Below are 23,746 nucleotides of genomic sequence, written 5' to 3'. Positions count from 1 at the left end.
TCTGAGCAAACATGATTGCTACTCTAGAATTATCTAGCTAGCTTATAATTCAAGTGTCAAGAAGGAATAAAAACATTTTCAAACACGTAAAGTCTCAACAAATTTTCCTCCCGTGCACCTTATCAAGGAGCTACTTGAGGCCAGAAGCAGTGGCTCATTCCTGTACTCTCCACTGCTCCAAAGGTGGAGCAGGGAGAATTGCTGGAGCACAGGAGTTTGACACCAGCCTGGCCAACATGGTGAGACCACATCTCTAATGAAAAGAAGCAAAGAAGCTACTTGAGGAATCGATACACCAAAACAAAGGAGTAAACCCAAACAAAGGAAGACAGGACATCCAGCCTCAGAAAGCTGAAGAAAAATCCCAGGATGACAGGTGAGCACTGGGCCCAAAGAGCAACCAGGCAGGGCAGGTAGCAGGTCGAAAGATTCCAGTAGTGCTATTATCAGGAAGAGTCACACACACATACACACACACACACCCCTCACGTGTACAATTGTACTAAGAAGAGGTTACACACTCTTACAGAAAGAGTAGATTAGGAGATTAATTCATGACTAGACACAGAAAACTAGAAAACCAACCAATTAACCAAATGACAAAAATAATAATAATAGTAATAATAAAAACCACCACTAAGGAGATAAAAAGTTGTGTAAGAAAGGAAAAGTGGTAACAACAACAATAATATGTTACATAACCTGGTATGGATACTATTTACATAGTTATTAAAATGTGAACATGCAATGTTAATGTAACCAAAATTATAATACAGCTATAATGGGTTGGTAGGGATATAAGTAGTGTGTGTATGTGTGTGGAGAAGGGTGCAGAGAGAACTGATTCTTCATCTTCTATGATGGAAAGTCAATAGGTAAAGCCTAAAATTTAAAAAAAAATCACAAATTAAGTTATTATTCAGAGAGATAGATGAATACCAAAAGATATCAAAGAGAAATATGTAAAACTACAGGGCTTTAAAATATAAAGTTGTCTTTTAATAAAGCAATCCCTTGACCCTACTTATCACCAACCACTTACCCCTCCCCTAGACATCAGTCTACCTTCACTGTGTCCTGTTGTTTGTCATTATTGTTCTATAAACACACATTTGTGAACAGGCCCCTGACACAGTGTGCTGAGTATTGCAGTGACCAAGATGAACAGCATCCCTACCTTGGAGAAGCTGGGATTATATCAAGGTAACAAATACTAGTGATACAAAGTTGCCAGTTCTATATTTATCAAAGGCTGGGGAGTAATGATGGAGGAAGGAATTAGTACTAAAGTTGGCTTCAAGAGGAAGCAAGATGATATACACTCAAGAAATCAGGGTTTACAGGTACAGTTAGAGGTCCTATTACATGAACACCTGCATCCCTTTCCCCTTCTCTCTTTCCCACAGCCTCTGCTACCCTTTGCTTAGGGAATCTGCTAACTCACATGGTTCTTCCTTGCATATTCTTCCCTTGAACGTTCGCATGGCTCCCTCTGGCATTTTGTTCAGGTTTGTGTTCAAATATCATCTCTTGAAAGATGTTTTTCCATGGACAACCCTGGGGGGATATCTAAAATATCCCTCACACCCCATCACACTTTGCCTCTTCACCCTATCCTAATGTATTTGTCTTCAAAGCACATATCTATAGGACATTATGCATTGATTTACTTGTGTGGTTTGTTTAGTTTCTTCATGGAATGAAGGCCACAAGAACAGGAATTTTGTCCTGTTTGTTTGCCACTACCCCTGTGCTTGGACTAGTGTCTGGCATGTAGTAGGCACTAAACACCTATTAGCTAAATGAGTAAATGGACGAAGAGTAAATGTCTCCAATCCAAATCTCTCACCTGAGTGCAGACCCATGTACTCAATGGCTACCATCTTCTCTCTGCCAAACCATTTCCCCTTCCAAAGTCTCTCATAGTCACGCAAGGGCTCAAGCCAGACATTCGCGAGTCAGTTCTGACTTTTCCCTCTTCCTTCCTTCTCACAAACATCCAAATAGTGTCAATCGCTAAACCCAGTTCATTTCATTGTTGAATATCTTTCAAGTCTGTCTGATGCTCAGTACCCCCACTGCTCTTACCTTGATTTACCGTGACTGGAGAGTTGAAACAGCCTCTTCCTAACCTTCTTTCCAGTCTCCAGTCTTTCATCCCTCCAGCTCTCCTCCAAACTTCTACCATAATGATCTCCATAAAATGCAAATCCAATCTCATGATTGCTGTTCTTAAAACATATGCCCTCTGAATAAAGTCCAAACTTCTTTGCATTGCCCCCTAGGCCCTGTGCCTCTACCTGGTGCTGATTGCTCTAAATCTTCTCTGACCCCCTGGCCATCACACTCACCACACACACCATGCACCACCCTGCTTAGCTTTGGACCTTGCTGCTGCCGCCTCTGCTTAGAACATCTCCTCCTGGCTCTTAACAGTTGGACCAGATGGCAAGGGCCATGGGGAAATTTTCCTTCTTAATGGATGCTGCCAAGGCATCCTGTGCCCACCCCCATATACTGTAAACTGTGTTTCTACTCATTGGCCTGCTCCACTGGACTCTAAGCTCCAGAGACATAGTGCCTGCCTTTGAAAAATTTGTCTTTGTGTCCCCAGTTCCTAGCATGATGTCCGACACAAAGGAGATACTTAATGAATGTCTGATGAATGAATGAGTGAATGGAGGCATGAATCTGTTTTTAGAATTTAGCAGTAAAGTAGAAAATGGATTGCCGGTGGGGAGTCTGAAAGCACACGGACTAGTTAAGAGGTAATTGACATATTCTAGACAAGATAAAGAGGGCCTGGACTCAGGCAGAGGCAATGGGAATGGAAATGAGGAAGTAGAATTAAGAGACTTTTGCTCAAAAAAGAAAAAAAAAAGATATTTTATGAGTAAATGCAATTGATTGAGCACTGTGTATTTTCTGAAGGATGGTTCCAGTGTTTTAAATTTAGACAAAGGGCTGGAAAGCCAGTCATACCCATGAGAAGCAATCAATCAACGAACTTCATCAAAGTGAGAAGAGGTTATTGAAGTAGACAAAGAGGTTAGAGAAGCACATGGAGTTTCTGATACAGAAATAAAAGAGAGGGTTTTAACTGCCAAAGAATCAAGGGGCTGACAAGGAGAGTGAAGATTTTAGTACCGAGGATGTAATAACTGGAAAAGTTTGCTTCAGCTCTTAATATAGTAATAAAATTTGCAGACAGCCCACAATATTATACTGAAGGGAAGTTGTACATTATACAAGCTGCCTTCCATTTTGATGAGACATATATAAAAGTAAGCAGGCAAGTTTCTGGGATTTACTGGGGGGAAATAACTAACTTCCAGGGCATGTCATAGGATCAATATAGCCTCATTCCATTTACACTGGACATCTCTAGAGCCATAATGTGATAGGGATGCTTAAGGGATCTCTGAAATGTGGAAAGATTTTATTATGATGTCTGTGCTCTTAGCCAAAGTGTGGGGAAGGGAAAGAAATAGATATTTCCTAGGAGCCTACTATTGTGTAGGGCCTTGTGATGTTTCATCCATCTCCCACCTTCACATAGCTGACTTCAGGAATTCTTCATAAGGATTGTTTTCTTCAAAGACAATGAAAACTTGTAAACACAGTTTTTTTTTAAATGAATAGGTAATGAATACGTTTCAAAACATTTAATCAATACAAAAAGGTAGAGTTAAAAATAAATCTTCCAGCCCCTGATGGTGAACCAGAATTTCCTCTCTCTAGGACAATAAGTGATTTTTTTTTGTGCGTCTTCCAAGAATATTCTATGCATAAGTACAATTTATATAATTCATTCAATATACACTGAATACCAACATTCGCTCACTACACATCTATAAATTCCATGCTTTTTTTTTTTTTTTTTTTTTTTACTTAATATCTAGCAGAAAGCTCCCCATCTTAGGGCAGGTTGGTCTCATTCTTTCTTCAGTCCATGTAATTAATAGTCTATTATCTGAATGTATCATGTTTTATTTAGCAAAGATGCTTGGTAAATATTAAAGATGTTTTTCAGATATTCTTTACACATACATAATTTCTTATGCATGCAAGTAGAACTGTATATGTTAACAAGGTTCAAAAAGTACATCATGTGAACAATATATGTAAGTTTAAATGTTCTAGCAGCCACATTTTTAAAAGTAAAAAAATTGGTAAAATTAATCTTAACAGTATATTTAACCCATTATATCCAAAATGTGTTCATTTCAATATGTAATCAATAGAAAAATGAAATATTTTACACTATTTTACTTATACTAGGGCTTTAAAATTCAGGGTATATGATACATTTAAATTACATCTCATTTCAGATGCACCAGATTTCAAGTACTCAGTAACTAAATGTGGTCACTGGCTACTGTACTGGGTAGCACACGTGTACATTCTCAGATGGGAAATTGCTCAGAGGAGTAGTATATGATTAAATTGTTAATTTAAAAATTGCTGTTGCCAAATTGCTTTTCAGAAAATGTTGTATCAATTTACACTTAATAATGTATAGAGTGCTTACTTCCCCTATCATTTACCATTAGGTGAAAATAGTATATTTTTGAGTTTTAGTTTGCATTTATGTTATTACAAGTGAGGTTGAGCATCTTTTTATGTTTACAGACTATTTGTATTTCATTTTCTATGGAGTATTTTAATGTCTTCTGTCCATTTTTTTCAATAAATTGGTCTTTCTCTTCATTGATATATGGGAGGGTGAAAATAATTTGTCATAAATGCCACAAAAATTTGTTCCAGTTTACCTTCTTATGGCTTTGGTTATGGCATTATTTTGTCATGCAAAAATGTTTACATTTTATGCAGTCAAAATAGCAATCTTTTATGGCTTCTGGGTCTTGTCACGTTTTTAGAGAACTTCCTCTCTCTAAGATTATTAGAAAGTCTTTTCCATGACTTTCTTCTGATCCTCATAATAAAGTTATGAAACTGATGTCATTATTTTCACTTTACAGATGAAAGAGTAGGTTCTTAGAGATATTAAATAAGCTGTCTAAAGGAACCCAGCTAATAAACAGTAAAGCTAGGATTCAAATGCAGTTTGTCAAATTCTAAAGACTGTGTGCTCCTTTGACTATACTATAATCGATGTAATCTGTGTTAGGTGTCTTATTATTGTCCACTTTAAAAAAATTCTTGTATTATATTAAATATATTACTGCTATTAACAACTAAAACATACATTAATACTGGCACCATATTCTCACAAATCCTAGATAATCGAAATGAGCAGTTTGAGCTTTTCATGGCATAAGGGTGATGTCAAAAACAAAGTTAAATTATCATAAGGGAGAAGAAATTCTGTTTCTTTTATGTGTGGCTTGTTAAAAAAAAAAAAGCATATGTCTTAAAACATATGTTTAGTTAGTTTAGGGGTATACCAGCAGCTCAGTATGTGGAGCACTTTGGTCTATGAATGCTGCAGCTTCCCCTGCCAAACCGAGGAAAGCTTAGGTTCAGTTCCCCTTCTGCGAGCAGGGGTGCATGGGTCCCTGATCACAGCTAGCTTGGTATCCAGGTATTCTAGAACAAATACCCAGGGTCATTTGTGGCCAGTCCTGCTTCTTGTGTCAGTATTTGTGTCCTCTGCTCAACCTCTAAATGTCTGTATTCCCTCTAATTCTGCCCCTCAGCCTTTTCTTCTGTGAAAAAAACATCAAAACCAGTGGCTTTGATAACTGTTTCCACTCTATTGATTTTAAACCAGACATCTCACAGGTACCTCAAGCCTAAAGAAGCTACTGTAAACTCACCATATTTGATACCTATTCTGTTCCTCCCACTTCTGTATTTTTTACCTCAACCATCTGCCCCATCACTCATTCAAAAGACCAAACCAGAATCCCAGGAATTATTTTGAGTCCTCCTCTAGTATCTTCTCTCTCCCTTCACATTCCATCAATTATAAGATCACATAGATATTATTTTTTCAGTGTCCTTCAAGTCAGTTTCTACTTTTCACCTTAACCTGCTCAACCTTAGTTCAGACAATCACTTATTCTAGTCTGGAGTAGGACTATTGCCTCCCAGTAATACCTCCTGCTCTGTCTCTCTAATATATGCTCCATACTATTGCCAGAGGGCATTTCCTATAGAGGAGGTCTGATCATGTCATTCCTCTCCTGGACATGCTTCAATGGCTCCTCAGCATTTTTAGGAGAAAATGTCACACATTCATTCAATTATGAAATATTTATTCATAATTTCACTGTCCCAAGTGCTGTGGGAGATGCCAAAGTTGGAGAAAACAAAACAACCCATGTTTTTTTACCTAAAAGACTCCTAGTTATGCTTATATGGAAATAGGTTTCAGATTCTTTGGAGAAAATCGTAAAACAATGGAGACTGTATTGCAATTTGCAACACAAATACTATGATTCAGGCTTTCTTCACCCTTTCTAATTCTACAGAAAAACAACATCAAATAGATGATCTGTGGGGTTCCAGTCTGAGTTATTTGCCTACTGAAGACCCACTCTTACTTTTACTCATTCAGTTTGAACTGTGATGAGGATTTTCTCAAAAAAAGATAAAAGGAGGACTTAGCACGAAGGTGTGTTTAGCATTTCCTGTAGCTACTGATTGATATTATCTATCACTCAAGGAGACTTAAACACCATTGCCCTGAATTCCTATATCTTGATGGATGCTTTGCCTGTCCGTATTCACATTGGTTCACCTTTAGGTCAGATAGCTATCCTGCATTTTCTTAACACAAAATAAAAGATGCTGTACATCACTTGGTTTCTAATAACATGCCACAGCTTTGATGCAACATTATGGGGCGATAGTATCTAATTGGTTTTGTGCGTGCTTCCTGTCTACTCCTGTAATAAAGAGTGCATTAGGTTTGCTTTATGTGTATGACTTGACTTTAAATAAGAGCAGCTGAACTCATTTTAGACTAGAGAAAACCTAGGAATTACTTTAGAGAGGATAATTCTTTATGTGATGGATGAATGAATATTTTTTCCTTCTAATTATCATGAGTCTAGACACATCTTTTGTGAAGAAAAAATGCTTTCTGTCTGTTAATTTGACAGCTGGAAGTTTTTACTCTGGTTCACCTGGACTTTAATCACTGATTTAGCTTGTGAGGAGGGCGAGAATTGTCTCAGAGAAACTATTTTTGAAGGCTGACTAATAATGGTCTGAGTGACTCATGATTCAGGAAGGTATACATTAAGCAGATTATTGAAATAGAAAAAAAAATGGTTGTTTGATATATTTCCTTCCCTCTGCCAAACTGTAGACAAGAAAAGGGATTCTTTTTATCTGGGTGCTGATTAAGTGAGTTTAATTTTAATAAATCCATTGAGCCATGCACTTAGGATTTGTGCAATTTTCTGCACATGTTCTACTTCAGCACTTTTTAAAAACTATAGCACTCCCTTCTCACCTGGAGGATAAATAGACCTCTGTGTGTATATATACACATACATACATACATGCTTCTCCTTCATGCAAAGGGTTTATACATCTAAAAGCAGCTTTTTGTTTATTATTTTTAAAAATTTTAATAGAAACAAGGTCTTGCTCTGTTGCCCAGGCTGGTCTCAAACTCCTGGACAAAGCAATCCTCCCACCTCAGCTTCCCAAAGTGCTGGATTACAGTCATGAGCCCTGTGCCCAGACTTATCTTTTATTAGGATATAAATTCTCTTTCTTCTTCATTAGGCTTTACGGCAAATGTCCTATTTAGTTCGTACTCTCTATTGGAACTAGCACATAGAAAATACTTCATAAATATGTGCTGAATGACTGAGCAAAAAAACATGTTAATCAGGGGTTCCCAACCCCCTGGGGCCATGGACTGGTACTGGTCCATGGCCTGTTAGGAACCAGGCTGCACAGCAGGAGGTGAGCAGAGGAAGAGCAAGCATTTCCACCTGAGCTCCGCTTGCCATCAGATCCGTGGCATTAGATTCTCAAGGAGAGTGAACCCTACTGTGAAGTGTGCATGTGTAGAATCTAGGTTGCACACTCCTTACAAGGATCTCATGCCTGATGATCTGAGGTGGAATACTTTCAGTCTGAAACCATCCCCACCCAGGTCCGTGGAAAAATAGTCTTCCACAAAATCAGTCCCTGGTGCCAAAAAAGGTTGGGGACCCCGGATATAAATGACAAAACTAAAGATGTTAGAAACAGATTTTAGTGACTCAGAATACAAATATGGTAAATTAGTATTCCCCACATTGTAAACAACAATTATGTTTGTGGCTATCTTAGTCATTGGCCAGGTTTGATAGGCAGTTCGAATCTCATAATTCTGGCTAAGTATGTGTGTATGTATGTCTGTATTTAGAGACAGAGTCTTGCTCTGTTGCCCAGGCTGAAGTGCAGCATCACAATCTCAGCTCACTGCAACCTCTGCCTCCAGGTTCAAGCAGTTCTCCTGCCTCAGCCTCCCAAGTAGCTGGGATTATAGGCATGTGCCACCACCACACCTGGCTAATTTTTGTATTTTTAGTAGAGATGGGGTTTCACATGTTGGACAGTCTGGTCTCGAACTCCTGACCTTGTGATCCACCCACCTCATCCTCCCAAAGTGCTGGGATTACAGGCATGAGCCACTGCATCCAGCTAGTAATACTGGTTAAGTATTAAATATAATGTTTGACCAACCAAACCAACCTATTCCTCAATATTACCAAACAAATATCAAGAAGAGTAAGGTTTCTTTGACTTAACAATCAACTTTAAGGAGTGTTGGAACTCCACTACTGTAGGGTTAGAAGGGCTTAGTGCTGGAGGACATAGCACAGCATCATCCTCCATGTAGAATCTGCATGTATACCGTGAGAGAGGGACCTGACATGACATGTGTCCAGTTTAGTTAGCCTGTAAGGTTTTTTTAGTCATTGTCTTAAGATAATTTGTGCTCGGACTATTAAGGAACCAATAGAACAAGTAGAATGCTTTAAAACATTTCTAGTTAATGACTTTTACTATTGTTTTCTATTCTATTAGGTTTTAGAAAGTCCCTCTGGAATAATGTATATTATGCCATGACTTCAAAAGTGGCATGGGGTGATAATACAATAGTTATTCATTTCTATATAACAAGTTACTCCAAACCATAATGGCTCAAAACAATCATAAACATTTATTTCTCATAGTTTCTGAGTCTGAAACTTAGGAGCAATTTTGCTGAGCAAATGAAGGTTCCAAAAAGGTTAAATCACTTGCTCAAAGTTATACTGCTAGTAAGTAATCAGGCTAGGATTTGGAACCAGCAGTGACACTGGTGGCCAGGATATCAGGAATTTATAGCAATAGCCCAAGTAAAAATAACTTGGGAAAGTTCCAGCTTATAGTACAGGTAGCAGAAGTCTTTTGACAGTTGGTTGTGGGACCACCCTGAGAGACAGAAAAGAGAATGCCTGGCCCAAGGCCCAGTGCTTTAGAAGGCTGTGTTCTGGCCCTGCTCTCCTCACCACAGAACAAGGCCCATAGGGGACTGGCCTGCCTGGAGCCCACACTCTGCCTGTTTTAAACTCAGGTACCTAAATCCCTGGAATTCCCTGCCCAGATTGCCACAGGATACTTTCTCAGATTTTTCCCTGCAAAGTCCAGGCTTACTATTTGTACATACAACTCTGAGGCCTGAGGAGTGGCCAAAGGTGGCTGTTTGCCAAGGGTTTAGACAGAGTTTGACATTGGGAGAATGGCGTGAGGCCCACGTGCATATGTATCCCTTACAGTGCTGGAAGGAGCTGGTGGTAAAAGAGAAAGAAAACAGGCCACAGCTGGGGTCATCTCTCCTCATGTAGCCTAGTCCTCTGCAGAACACCAAGGAATGTGAGAATCTTTCATTCTAATCTGGCCATCCAGGTCACTATGAAGTATATTTGTCAAGTTAGGAGGACTGAATACATTTTAGTTAAAAATAATTAGAGCTTCCTTTGTAACTTTTAAGCATTTGGATATACACTTTATGCGCCTCTTGTATGTACTCTGGTTGATCCAATAGGATCATACTGGAGATGTATTTTTCTGGCCATACTGTTAGCTAGTTAATTACCAAATTTGCACACTATGAACTCCTAGAAATGCTGGATGAATATAACAAATATTCCTTTAGCTTATAGCATAGCTTGTAAGAAAGAAAAAAGAAACCCAGTGAAAGAAAGGAAAAAATAAAATCCAAGGTGGTGACTATATGAGCTAGTACTGCAGCTTCACTGGATGAAGCTTTTTGTTTTGTTATCCTAAGGGCCCAGGTTTTAGTGCCTTGAAGCCTGGGACGACAGAGATTGCAAGTTAGAATTGAGGTATTTGCATAAAGCTGAGAACCTCAAGAGACTGTGAGATAGGTAGAATAATGGCTCCCCAAGGACATCCAAATCCCAATCCCTAGAACCTGTGAATATGTATCACACATGGCAAAAAGGAATTACGATAACAGATAGAATGAAGGTTGCTAATCAGCTGACCAGAAAATAATGAGATTATCCTGGGTTATTCTGGTGGTCCCAATGTCATCACAAGGGTACTCACAAGTGAAAGGGAAAGACCAAAGAGGTCAGAGTCATGTGATATAAGAAAGACTTAACCCATCATTGTTGAATTTGAAGATGGAAGGAGGGAATAAGAGCTAGAGGCTGGAAAACTAAGGAACTGTATTCTCCCCTAGAGCCTCCAGAAGAAACCAGCCCTGTCAATACTGGTTTTAGCCCAATTAGACATATTTTGAATCTCTGATCTATTGAACTATTAGATAATAAATTTGTGGTGTTTGAAGCCAAATAGTTCACGTTAATTTATGACCACAGCAATAGGAAACTAATATAGACTTGATCCTCCATAAAATGTTGGACTAGAAGAAAACTGTTCATTAGCACAGATGAAGAATACGGACTTATCTAATTGCTGTGAGGCTCTGGGTAAAAAAATGTCCCTTGAGAAATTGTTACTATGGCCCTTCTCTTTACTATTTGCAGCGTCCGGCACTCTCAAACTGAGAAATTATCAAAATAATTGCTCCCACAGAGAGGTTCCTGGCAAATGCAAAATCTCCACAGCCTAGGCCACTCAAGATTCACAGAGATGCAATTCTGATAAATCCCTGTTGTAAGTGACAATCTAAATTAAAATAAGCATAGAGGAGAAGAAAGACAGAAAAAGAAAGGAAGAAAGAAGGAAAGAAAATCCCTGCTCAAAATGACAATCTAAATTAAAATAAGCATAGAAGAGAAGAAAGACAGAAAAAGAAAGAAAGGAAGGAAGAAAGAAGGAAAGAAAATCCCTGCTCAACATGACAATCTAAATTAAAATAAGCATAGAGGAGAAGAAAGACAGACAGAAAGACAAGAAGAAAGATGGAAGAAAAGCAGAAAGAAAGAAGGACAAGAAAGAAAAGAAAGAGGAAGCAAGGAAAAGAGAAAAAGGAAGGAAGAAAGAAAGAAAGGAGAGAGAAGTATGAAGGAAAGAAGGAAGAAGGAGGAAGAGGAAGGAAAGAAGAAGAAAGAGGAGGAGAAGGGGAAAGAGGAGAAGAATAATTCAGCATAAACCAGATTGAGCAGACACAATAAACAGCAAGATCAATATCCCACAAGTATCATATGATTGAAAAATATGACAGAAAGAAAATTAGTATGTTTTAATTGATTGGCAGCATAAAATAAATAATCCAAATTACCAACCAAGACACTGTATGAAAAAAAAATGGCAGATTTAGTAAAGAAGCAAATAGAAATTAAAAGTGAAGCCTTTGAAACAAAAAATTCTATGAATAGATTAAATAGATTTGATAGAATCAAAAAGAAAATCATCAAACCTAAAGATAAGTTAGAAGTCACTACCTAGAATGTAGGCTGGCAAGGGAAAAAAGGGATGGAAAATAAAACAAAGATTAAGAAACAGAAGGTCAGTGTAGTGGCTCACGCCTGTAATGCCAGCACTTTGGGAGGCCGAGGCGGGTGGATCACCTGAGGTCAGGAGATGAAGACCAGCCCGGCCAACACGGTGAAACCCCATCATACTAAAAATACAAAAGTTAGCAAGGCATGGTGGTGCACACCTGTAATCCCAGCTAGCCAGGAGGCAGAGGCAGAAAGATTGCTTGTCCCTGGGAGGTGGAGGTTGCAAAGTGAGCCAGGATCACCCAGTGCACTCCAGCCTGGGTAACAGAGCAAAACTCTGTCTGAAAAAGGTTAAGAAATGGAGAGAATACAATGAGAAAATCCAAAGCATACGTAATAAGAGTCCCGAGAGGAGAGAAAGCAGTGAATGGAAGAGAAGGACCATTTGGAGAGCTTATTGTATATGTCTTAACTCCAACAGCCATATTAATTAGTGGCCAATGAAGAAAATGAGATGGTAACAGTCTCTTGACATGCATGATTATAGTAAATAATAAAACCACAAATTGAATAATTACAGTTATTCTTTTCTATATTGCATACTGTGTGGTTATTCCCTGTCAAAGTATAATTTTCAAAAGTTAAAAATGACATTTTTAAAAACAAAAAAATATGGGTTAAAAGTTTTATTCAGCTCGTTATTTGGTGAATTTATAAAAAGGTAAGGTTTATTAAAAGAGCATTTTTTTAAGTGTTAGAGTAATGATAGTAGGTTAGACACAAAACTGGTTGTAAACACAAAACATGGCAGTAAGTGATAAAACCTTTGGATTATATTCACATCGCTTGCATCTTTTTGGGACAAAATTTGTTTATATTGTTATTGAAAAAGAATCACTTAAATTGTCATCAGTTTATTACAAGCTTACCTCTGTCCTTAAAGAGATGTAAGATTTCCTAGTCAATAGCAAATAAATGTTAAACAAAAGTTCGAGAATCAGACAGCCCCCCTGTAATTGTTAACTTTATGTGTCAACTTGGCTAGGCTCTGGTACAAAGATATTTGGTCAAATGTTAGTGTAGATATTTCTGCGCAGGTATTTTTAGATGAGATTAACAATTAAGTCAGAAGTCTTTCAGTTAAGCAGATTTTTCTACATGAGTGGACCCTATCTAATCGGTTCAAGGCCATAAAAGAAAAGACTGAGATTGCCCGGGGAAAAGGGAATTCTGCCTCCAGATTGCCTTTGGGTTTGAGCTGCAACGTGAACTCTTCCCCGGGTCTCCAGACTGCCAACCTGCGCTGTAGATTTCAGGTTCACCAGTTCTTACAATTGTATGAACTAATTTTCTCTCTCTCACTCTCTCATATATGTATATATATGTGTATACACACCCACACACAGTTATGAACCATATAATGACATTTTGGTCAGTGATGAACTGGATACACAATGTTGATGCCATAAGAGTATAAGGGAGCTGAAAAATTCCTATCACCTAGTGATACTGCAGCCACTGTAACATCATAGGGCAACACACTACTCATATGTTTGTGGTGATGTGGTGATGCTGGTGTAAACAAATCTATTGCACTGCCAGTTGTATAAAAGTACAGCACATGCAATTATATACAGTGCATAATTGATAATGATAATGAATGTGTTACTATATGTATTTACTATGGTATACATTTTATTGTAAGAGTGTACTCCTACCAAAAAAAAGAAAAGTTAACTGTAAAACAGCCTCAGGCAGGTCCTTCAGGAGGTGTTCCAGAAGAAAGTGTTGTTATCATAGGAGATAACAGCTCAATGCATGTTATTGTCCCTGAGGATCTTTCAGGGGAATAAGAGGAGGAGGAGTTGGAAGACAGCAATATTGATGATCCTGACCCTGTGTAGGCCTAGAATAATGTGTATGTTTGCGTCTTAGTTTTTCCTTTGTTCTGTTTTTTGTTTTTCATTTTTTTTCTTTTTGTGATGGAGTCTCGCTCTGTCGCCATGCTGGAGTGCAGTGGTGCAATCTCAGCTCACTGCAACCTCCACCTCCGGGGGTTCAAGTGATTCTCCTGCCTCTGCCTCCCAAGTAGCTAGGACTATAGGCGCGTGCCACCACACCCGGCTAATTTTTGTTTTTTTAGTAGAGATGGGGTTTTGCCATGTTGGCCAGGATGGTCTCGATCTTCTGACCTCATGATCCATCCAACTTAGCCTCTCAAAGTGCTTGGGATTACAGGCATGTGTGAGCCACCACATCCAGCCCCTTAGTATTAAATGAAAGAGTTTAAAAAGTAACAGAAAAAATTAAAAAAAAAGCTTACAGGATAAGGATACAAGAAAAGAAAATATTTTTGCACAGCTATATAATGTGTCTGTGTTTTAACCTATGTGTTATTACAAGAGTCAAAAAATTTAAAAGTCTAAAAAGTACAAAAGTTAGTCACCTATGGTTAATTTAGGTTAATTTATTATTGAAGAAAGAAAAATATTATCTATAAACTTAGTGTAGCCTTAGTGTACAGTGTTGATAAAATCTATAGACATGTACACTAATGTCCTAGGCCTTCACATTCACTTCCCACTCACTCAGAGACTCGTCCAGAACAAGTTATAGTCCTGCAAGCTCTGTTTATGGTAAGTGACCTATAATAGGCATACAATTTTTTATATTTTATATCAGATTTTTGCTGTACCTTTTCTATGTATATATGTAGATAGATAGATAGATGCACAACTATTTATCATTGTGTTACAATTGCCTACAGTATTCAGTACAGCAACATGCTATGCAGGTTTGTAGCCTCAGAGCAATAGGCTATACCATCTAGGTTTGTCTACATGCATACACTCAATAATGGAATTGACTAATGATGCACTTCTCAGAATGTACTAAGCATTGCATGACTGTATACACACTCACATCCTATTGGTCCTGTTTCTGTGGACAACACTCACTAGTGCATCCTCCCCTCAGCAAGTTAGACAATGCCAAATACTAAACTGAAATGCTAGCCAGTAATCCATTTTGCCTATTTCAACATTTCAGATAATCCTTAACACCCCTATAGGGTTAGAAAGACTCCCAATAAATTCCATTTAAATATTTGTTAACACCAAAATTAGCCCTTTGTTGTAATTTTGAGTCTTCCTCATAGTAATTTTAAAGAGAATTATACTTGAATTGGTAGTAAGAAATAAGATGATCGGACTACTTAACTAAAATTGGTATAGCTAATGTATAATAGGCTACTTATTTTCTATCATAAAAATTAACACCAATACCACAACCCTAGTGTGCATGTGCAAGGATTGTTACATCTTCCCTGCTCACTTTCAACCCAGCCTCCCTATTGCAGCCATGTGATCTGAAATGCAAATCTGACTTTGGTTTCAAATCCTTCTGTAGCTCCCAAGCCTCCTTCTCATGGCCTACCCAGTACTTTGTGAGCAGATATACCTCTACCCTCTTTTCTCACAATCCCTACACTACAACTCTAGGCTTATTCTCCAGCCAAAGTGAACTTCTCATTTCTTGAAGTTCCAGTGCAATGAACTAAGTGTTTATGTTCTTCCAAAATACTTAAGCTAAAATCCTAACCCCCAGGGTGATGCCACTAGGAGGTGGGGCTCACAGGAAGTGATTAAGTCATAAGGGTACAACCAACATGATTGGATTAATGGCCTTAAAAAAGAGACCATAGAGGGCTAACTAGTCCCTTCTACCAAGTGAGGACACAGCTAAAAGGTTCTATCTATGAACCAGGAAACAGGCTCTTACCAGACACTGAATCTGCTGGCAATTTGATCTTGGACTTCCCAGCCTTCAGAACTGTGAGAAATCAATTTCTGTTATTTAGAAGCTACCCAGTTGATGGTATTTTGTCACAGCAGCCTGAAGAGACTAATAGAAAAACAACCACACCCTATTTTGCCTTTAGGTCTCCAGATATACTATTCTGCAGGCTTAGGACATTTTCTTCCTTTTCACCAGGTTATATCTTATTTGTGTTATCTGGTATTAGTTTAAAAGTTGGTTGTTTTAGCCCAGGTTTCCTAGACAACAGAGCCTAAGGCATGAAATCAGTGTGATGCTTTATGAAGGGGGCAGGTGTGTGTAATCTGAGGGCAAGCAAGTGTGAGAAAAAAATTGAGTGAAGCAAGAAAGGATGTGAAATGTGTTACCACATTTGCCACTGCTTCATGGTGAGCCTTGAAGAGACACATACGTTTTCTCAGCAGAGGTTGGATACTCAGAACTTCTCAGGGCAACTGTACAGAGAAACTATGCCTCAGAATGGGAGGAATGGAGAAGTGGAATCTATTTGCCCTGATCCTGCCTGTCTCTTGTTTCCCAATGGACAGAATTCATCCCTGCAGAGTTAAATCCTTTACTCCTCAATGCCATGCCATCTGATCCTTCCTGCAGCCTCTCAGGATACCAGATCCTACACCCAACAGTGTAGCATGTCAGGGATTGAAATTAGCACCTTGGCATAGGGATTATTTTGAGCTGAAGACATTTGATATTCAACAGATACAAAAAGAAGCCTTCCTGGAGCTTCCCTTATTTGACTGAAAGTAGAAATTTCTGAGAAATGAGGAGCTGCCATAAAACATCTCTCTCGCAAAAGTTTTATGTCCAAGAAGAAGATGGAAAGTCAGTGCCACACAAACAAATGTTGCTCCATGAGTTTTATCTATATATTTATCTTTCCACAGTTTGCCACCCTTGGAAGCCTAAAACCTTTTCCTTTGTCACCTCTCTACAGATTTATTGTTCTTCATTAAGATGCTATGTATACCCACATTCTAACCACATCTGTTCTGTGGGGGGCAGGCCTATGCAAGCATACCCCCAAAGTCCAAGGAAGTTGACCTATCCATTTTCTAAGAAAGAAACATTTAATCAGGACTTACAAGCAGAAGCCATGTCTGTGTCTTGGCCGGCTTCAAGACAAGATTGTGGATCCCTGTGCCATCACCCCCTAAACCTGGGGCTTATATAGCATAGAAAAGGGGTAACTCTGAAGGGATGACATTTGGGACAATTGAAATGTGATAACATTAAGGTTGTCTGACCTAAGGACAAAGTAACACAAGGGACAATAGATAAACTAGAAATCTTATAGGCCTTCGAGGAACTGGGATTAATCAGAAGTGAACGTGGCAGATTAGCATCCAAGATGCAGTTGTTTTTGCCTCCGCAATCTTTCAGTGACTCAGCACTGTTTCTTCTATATGTATTCACCCTACATGCATTAATGAACTTTGTTATTTTTCTCTTGTTATTCTGTCTTTTGTCAGTCTAATTTGCAGAGCCTGAGCCCTTGGAGAACATAGGATAGAAGAAATGGTTTTTTTTTTTCTTTCCATACAAGTGTTCCAAAAGTGAGTGGTAAAATACGTTGGTTTGGGTCCTCTGAGAAGCAGACAGCAAGACTGAATTAGAGGCCTAGCACCATAGCTCACGCCTATAATCCCAGCATTTTAGGAGGCCGAGGCAGGCAGATTGAGTTGAGCCCAGGTATTCAAGACCAGCCTAGGCAAACTCCATCTCTACAAAAAACACAAAAACTTAGCCTAGCATTGTGGTGCATGCCTGTAGTCCCAGCTACTTGAGAGGCTGAGGTAGGAGGATCAATAGAGCCCAGGAGTTTGAGGCTGCAGTGAGCTGTGATGGCACCACTGCATTCCAGCTTGGGTGACAGAGCAAGACCCCTTCTCAAAAAAACAAAAAATACCAGATTACATATCGAAGACATTTACTTGGTGAAACAACCACAAGGGAGAAGGGGGAAAGAACTTGAGAAAGCAGGGAATGTCAAACCACAATAAAAACAGGGAAGGAAGTTCCCTGGGCCACTAGGCTTCCCCAGGCTGATGGGTAATCCTAGTGCCCAAGTCACCTCATAGAAGGGTTCCAAATATCACAGATACGGGTCTGCTTTGCTATCCCTGCATCACTTAGTCCCTGGCTGGGCACAGTCTGGGAAAGCAGGCATCAGCACTCGTACAGTGGGGGTTTCGGAATGCAGAAGCTGGGGTCACGTCACTTCCATTCCCCTCAGCCTGAGATCTGAGTGGTGCATTTCTTGGTTACCACAAAGAGCTGCAATCTCTAGCTGAGTGGCAGAGGCCAAGAGGGAGAGCCTGGCACTCTTAGGGCCACTGGGTGGTGGGACCCTGGCATTGGCAGCACAGTCCAGGGTAAAGACTGAGAGAACCTGAGGTGGCAAACTAGGATCTGTATTTGACACAAGAGTCAAGGTGATTCATCATGCATGCTAATCTTTCACCCTAAGTTAGGAGCTCCCAGTTTGTGCTGTGATTCTTCTATCAAAGCGCTATTACCCTTTATTGTAATTGTGTATTTATTAGCAGTCATTCCTGATAGTATAAATTCTAAGGAGGCAGGGGCCATACCTACCTTGTTCATGGTCCTTCCTGATAGTATAAATTCTAAGGAGGCAGGGGCCATACCTACCTTGTTCATGGTCCTTCCTGATAGTATAAATTCTAAGGAGGCAGGGGCCATACCTACCTTGTTCATGGTCCTCACAACATGTACATCAAAGAGACTTGAACAGATGAGAGGCAGAATCTCTGATCTCTAGCACTCACACTTTAAAGACTGTGCAATGATCTGCAAACTGTTTTATACCTAACATTCTCTGTATTTAAAATGAGTCACCTTTAGGGTCTATCAGATATATGATTATAAAATGATGTGCAATGGAATTTATTCTCAGAATTTTTACTAAGCCCCAAAGATGAGACTAGTGGTTAATCACATTCTATTCCATTCCCACTCTAAACAATGCAGAAAAAGAGCTTCCCATCACCTACTTCCAACACTTGCCAAAAAATGGCATATGAGCCCTCCCACCTCACTCATTCCTGCCACCCCACACATCCTATGCAAGCAAATGAGAGTTCATTTAACAAGGGAATTTGTTGGGAGTGGAGTGCTACGGCTTTTTGTTCTTCTCTTCTCTCTTCATGGGTTGGGGGTGATGGAGAAGAGTGTTCTCTCTGCAAAATTTAGGTCTCTAGAGAGTAGCACAGTAGAGATCAGAGTGCTGGCAATAGGGAAGACTGTAGTCACTTGTCAGCTTCATCTGGGGCCATCAGGTGTTGGCAGAGATGCTGGGAAGAAGGATTTTTATATCTTGAGGTTGAGGCTGTATGTGAACATGGATTGTGTGCTTCCTGCCTGCAGAATTCTGAAGGTAAAAGGCTGCCCAGGGCAAGGACAGAAGGCAGTGGTGTGGGCAACCTGCTCACTTGGTGTTTGTTGAGATAGGTTGCCACAGAAGGGACACCAGCTCTGAGCATCTTGAAGGAATCTCACTCAAGAGGGCAGCCTTCTGGAACTAGGGGACCCCACAGTAAGAGGCTATGGGTCTATCACAGGGCAGGGATGTAGAAGCTGAGAAGGGATTACAGGAGGTCAGCTGGAAGTACACTGTTCTATCAGGAGACATGGCTGTGTCCCAGCACAGTTTCAGATGGACCCAAAGATTCTCCCTGGCTCTCCCAGGACCACTGGTTGGGAGGCACCTAGGAGTGTGATGGAAACCAGGGAAAGGGCATCTGAGAGATCTATATCTGGGGGCCACTCAGAGGGCACAAGCCACTCTAAGGGCATAAGTCATGTGAGACTTTTACCCTTATCTCATGTGGCTTGTGTCCTCCTAGGCCTCACAAATGAGGTGGAAAAAATCTTTGATTTGGGTATAAGAATGAAATTTTGATTTATACTGGACTGGATCTCATAATACTTTGAAGTAAATCTCAACTCCCAAAATGGGACTTGTTCATATGTTGAAAGTGACTGGAAAACGTTATGAGAAACCTGGCAAGAAAACATCTACAGTAGAGGAGGGAGATTTGACAGAGCTTGTCCAAAGGTGGCAGCTGGAGTAACATAACAGGTGAGAGGGAAAAGACAATAGTGAGAAAAATAAAATATTTAAACAAATGAAATCACTATGCAAATTTCCATTCTAGTTGTCAGAAAAGAACTTCCTATTGCATTTGAAAAATATATGTTTCTATTCCTGTCTTCTGCAAAGATTTTCAGAATAGAATCTTTGGAAGTCGTAGAATTTTGATAAGGTACTTTGGTGTTTGCTCTGAGAACAGCATCTCTAAATGGTCTTTATGCAGCATAACCAAACTCATACTTAAAATCTACACGTCACACTAAAGTAACAGCCATGCCAAAATTGAAAACCATGTATCAGTATGCAATATTGGGTGAGTGACCCCATCATTGAGGAGTAGACTTGGCTGCAGTGCCATCCAGCACACAGCAGGATCACTGTCACCCGCGTTCCCCACCAGACTCTGCAGGTTGATTTCTGCCTACTGCATGCCCTATGTCATTCCAACACTCTGGGATTAAAATGTGGTTTAGCATTCTTATACCCCCTTTAACCAGAGCCTCTAGGACCCTCAGTTGGTTCAGTTTATGGATCATCCTTCCTCACTCTGGCTCTTCCCTGACTCACCCTAAACGTGGACCAGCCATGTGTCTGTTTCTCACAGAAGGCATCTGTGTGTAGCAGAGGAAGGGGGCTTTAAGCCTCTCTGTTGCTTCTCATCTATTTTCCTTCCAGGGTCTTCCTTTTTCCACTGACCTTTTCCATGGGTCTCCCCAATAAATTAATTTCCCTTTACCTTGTCCTTTAAAACAATTTAGACTACCACCTCCCACTTGCTCACCTCCACTTACCTATAGATAAGGTGCTCTGTCAATAATGACCATTTCGTCCAAACCTTCACCCTTGAGCAGGATTAAGAACTGTTAGAGGCTTTGCAACTTCAGCCTCTTTCTCCTTTCTCTGCTACCAGCTGAAGCAAAACATTCAGAGATAATGGAAAAATAATGGATAAGCCACTTCCCTCCTTCACCCTCTCAGCTTCCTCGGGAGGTTAGTAAGGGGGCAAGATGCCCCACATTATGCTTGGGATGGGTCTTTAGGCAATCAGAGTGGGAGGGGAGCATAGATAAACCAACCTTCCACTCCCACACTTTTGAAAGCAGATACTACTAAGACAATTTTGGTTTTAAGTAACCTGTTTTCATCCTCCTCATTCACATTTGTCACGTGAACTACTCCACATGCATTTAATAAAGAAGTCTATGCTAATCATTAATTATGATACCAATATACCAGCTGTATCGTATTCTAGTGTAACTCACACTTGTGGATTTCAAAGGATTTCCTCAGATTTAATTAATCCTGAGCTTCGCTAATGAAAAGCATTGCTTCTAACTGGCGTAAGTGTGGGTTTCTAATCTATTCCTTAAGGTCACCTCATTTTTCTTGAAAATGTACATTTATAATTTAACATTGCAGATCTTTCACATTCCCTATTCAGCAATTATTTTGATTACTTTATTATCTTTCTTTTTTTTCCTAGGCTATTTAGGTTGGTTTCTGCCTATCATGAGCCAAGTATAATTCAAAGATTCTCTTTTACTTCCTTTATTAGCATGATCTGCATTAGCAAGGGATTCATTTTCATTCTGAAGACTGAAAACAATTCCATTATCTGATAAAAATTATCTTCTCATATGCTATAAGAGGCAATTCTCGTCATTTATGGTCTCGGTAGGTATTTCATCTACCCAATACATCTTTTCAATATTTCTTCCCAAGTAATCATCTTGTGGCTCAACTAACAAATATCTTGGACTAGGGATTCTTGTTTCTGTCTTTCTTCCCTCTCCCCCCACCCCCATTATAGTTACTGCATCATCTCCTCTGCGAATCCTTAGTATTTCCATGTCTTCCCAAAATATTTTGTGGAGGCTTCATTTTAACATCTATTTGCATTGTTGTATTGTGAATTTTAAGTTTACTCTTTTGTTGCCTTTGACATACTATCAGCATCTTAAGGGCTGGGCCACAGCTTAAGGATCTTTGTGTTTTTTAGAGCCTGGAATTGTGTCTACTATAGAGCAAAGCCCCCAAAATGCAACTGAATAAATGAAGGACTAAATACACATGCATGCTCATTTTTATCAGAATGTAGTTTTAATTTACTTGAGAATTTATTCTTTTCAAAACACAGGAGAGAGTAGGGAAGCTAAAACAACCTGATAAAGAAATAGGTCAGCTGAACAAATTGAGAGCAAGCTGAGGAGTTACATAGTCTTGGAAGTCACAGAGAAGAGAGTAGTTAGTTAAACTGTTGTACCGGAAGCTAAAACACCTTTGAGGCTGCAGGAGGCCGGTTGAGCAACAGCAAAATCTCAAAGCAATATTTAGAGTATTTGTATATATCATAAGTAATCAGATGGGGCAAGATCTAAGTTTGAACTGGAGGCTTCTGTGCAAGCAAGACCTTGAATCATGACTACTTCTCACCAAATTTCCAAAGGCCGACAGATATTGCTGAAAAATTCTTCAGTCTGTTGTCACACTCTTGATTTATTTCTCAGTTTTACCATCCCTAGAGGAGGAAAAAAGAGTAATACTTTAAATTTCATATAATTTTCCTCACTTCAGGAAGCACATACTTTATTTCACTTCACCTATTAAACAAAAATGATGCTTCTGCGCTAGTTCCCAACAGACCTGACCAAACCAAAATGGCGTCACTCATGCTGAATGCCACATCATCAGACTGAAACTTTAAAAAAGCAGCGATCCCAAAACAGAAGTTTTTTCTGAAAACAGAAGATTCCAGTTTATCTTAGTGAGTGTAATAAGGAAGTCCCTCTGCTTTAACTCTTACAAAAAAGTAACCTGATATTAACCAATCAGGGTTTCTTTTTCTATTCTTGTTTTCTTCTTCCCACCTTACAAAACCCACTGTTGTGCCATTGTCCAGAAGGAGCTATCATTTCTGTTCTGCAGAATAGAGGCTGTTCCTGATTCATGAATTGCAAATAAGAGCCAACTAGATCTATAACTAACTTTGTTAGAATTTGGTCTTTCGACACACTGTATTCATGTTAGAAATGTAAAGAATGTTGAAATTCCATCCTGTGGAATTGAGATCAATTCCATGGGAGTGTCAATGTGCCCCTGCTGGCTGCTTGGAGCTGGACACATTTTAAGAAAGCAGAGTTCCCTACAGGATTTTGATCATGTTAAGTCTAAAATTCTATTAAACTTCTAAATGGAGACGTTAAGTAGGCAGGTGGCTACAGGAATCTGGAGATAGGAGAGCACTCTGCCTTGGAGATAAAAGACTGCAAGATTTTGTAATACAAATGGTACTGGATAGGGTTATCTTGAGTGAGAGTATGGAGAAGACAAAAGAGAACATATGCCCTGGAGGAGCAAATTTTTTGATTAACACTGTAGTCAGGTAATCTTTTAAGTCTTGGGTCAGCAAATCATAGCCCCAGGTTATATTTGGACCATTGCCTGGTTTTTGTTCGGTTCCTGAGCTAAGACTTATAAGAATGGTTTCATTTTTTTTATGGTAGGGAGAAAAATGCAAATAATATTTCATGATGCATGAAAATTATAAGAAATTCAAATTGATTTTTAAAAGTTTTATTGGAACCCACCTATGCCTTTTGTTTATCTGTTGTGTATGGCTTGCTTTTGCACTGCAATGGCAGAGTTGACTATTTGCAATAGAAACACAAAGCTAGAAGATTTACTAATTCACCCTTTATAGAAAAAGTTTGAATACCCCTGATATCGTGTGAGGATGTGTCTTGGAATTCCTATGGCCACTGCTGCTACCAATAGGAAAACCAGAGTAAAGATGAAATGTCACAAGGAAGAGGGCTGCTGAGACACCTGCAGAGAAATGAGTGAGAGCTCAGATGTGAATCATGAACCTCTGGATTGAGTCAAGCCAGAAGCCCACCTTACCTCTGGAATTTTCAGTTACAGGAACAAATAAATTTTCTTTAGTGTATGACCCAGTTAAAGGCAG

General features: G+C 39.3%; 1 protein-coding gene and 1 long non-coding RNA gene across 8 annotated transcripts in view; one reads left to right on the top strand and one right to left on the bottom strand.

The window, feature by feature from the left end:
* Positions 1 to 251: 251 nt before the first annotated feature.
* LOC144577787 (uncharacterized) overlaps positions 252 to 23,746 on the top strand; it is a 32,015-nt gene continuing 8,520 nt past the window's right edge. Inside the window, exons 1-2 of the long non-coding RNA XR_013522381.1 lie at positions 252 to 376; positions 1,123 to 1,203. This is a non-coding gene — a long non-coding RNA (uncharacterized LOC144577787). The remainder of the gene's footprint in view (positions 377 to 1,122; positions 1,204 to 23,746) is intronic.
* Positions 21,864 to 23,746, bottom strand: part of CFAP54 (cilia and flagella associated protein 54) — a 363,952-nt gene continuing 362,069 nt past the window's right edge. For all 7 annotated transcript variants that reach the window (XR_013522378.1, XR_004728978.3, XR_013522376.1 and 4 more), the window contains one exon: positions 21,864 to 22,300. The gene's annotated coding sequence lies outside the window, so the exon portion shown is untranslated. The remainder of the gene's footprint in view (positions 22,301 to 23,746) is intronic.

The sequence above is a fragment of the Callithrix jacchus genome, chromosome 9 (assembly GCF_049354715.1).
Source record: "Callithrix jacchus isolate 240 chromosome 9, calJac240_pri, whole genome shotgun sequence".
Classification (NCBI taxonomy): domain Eukaryota; kingdom Metazoa; phylum Chordata; class Mammalia; order Primates; family Cebidae; genus Callithrix; species Callithrix jacchus.
This window is presented reverse-complemented; position numbering and strand designations above follow the sequence as displayed.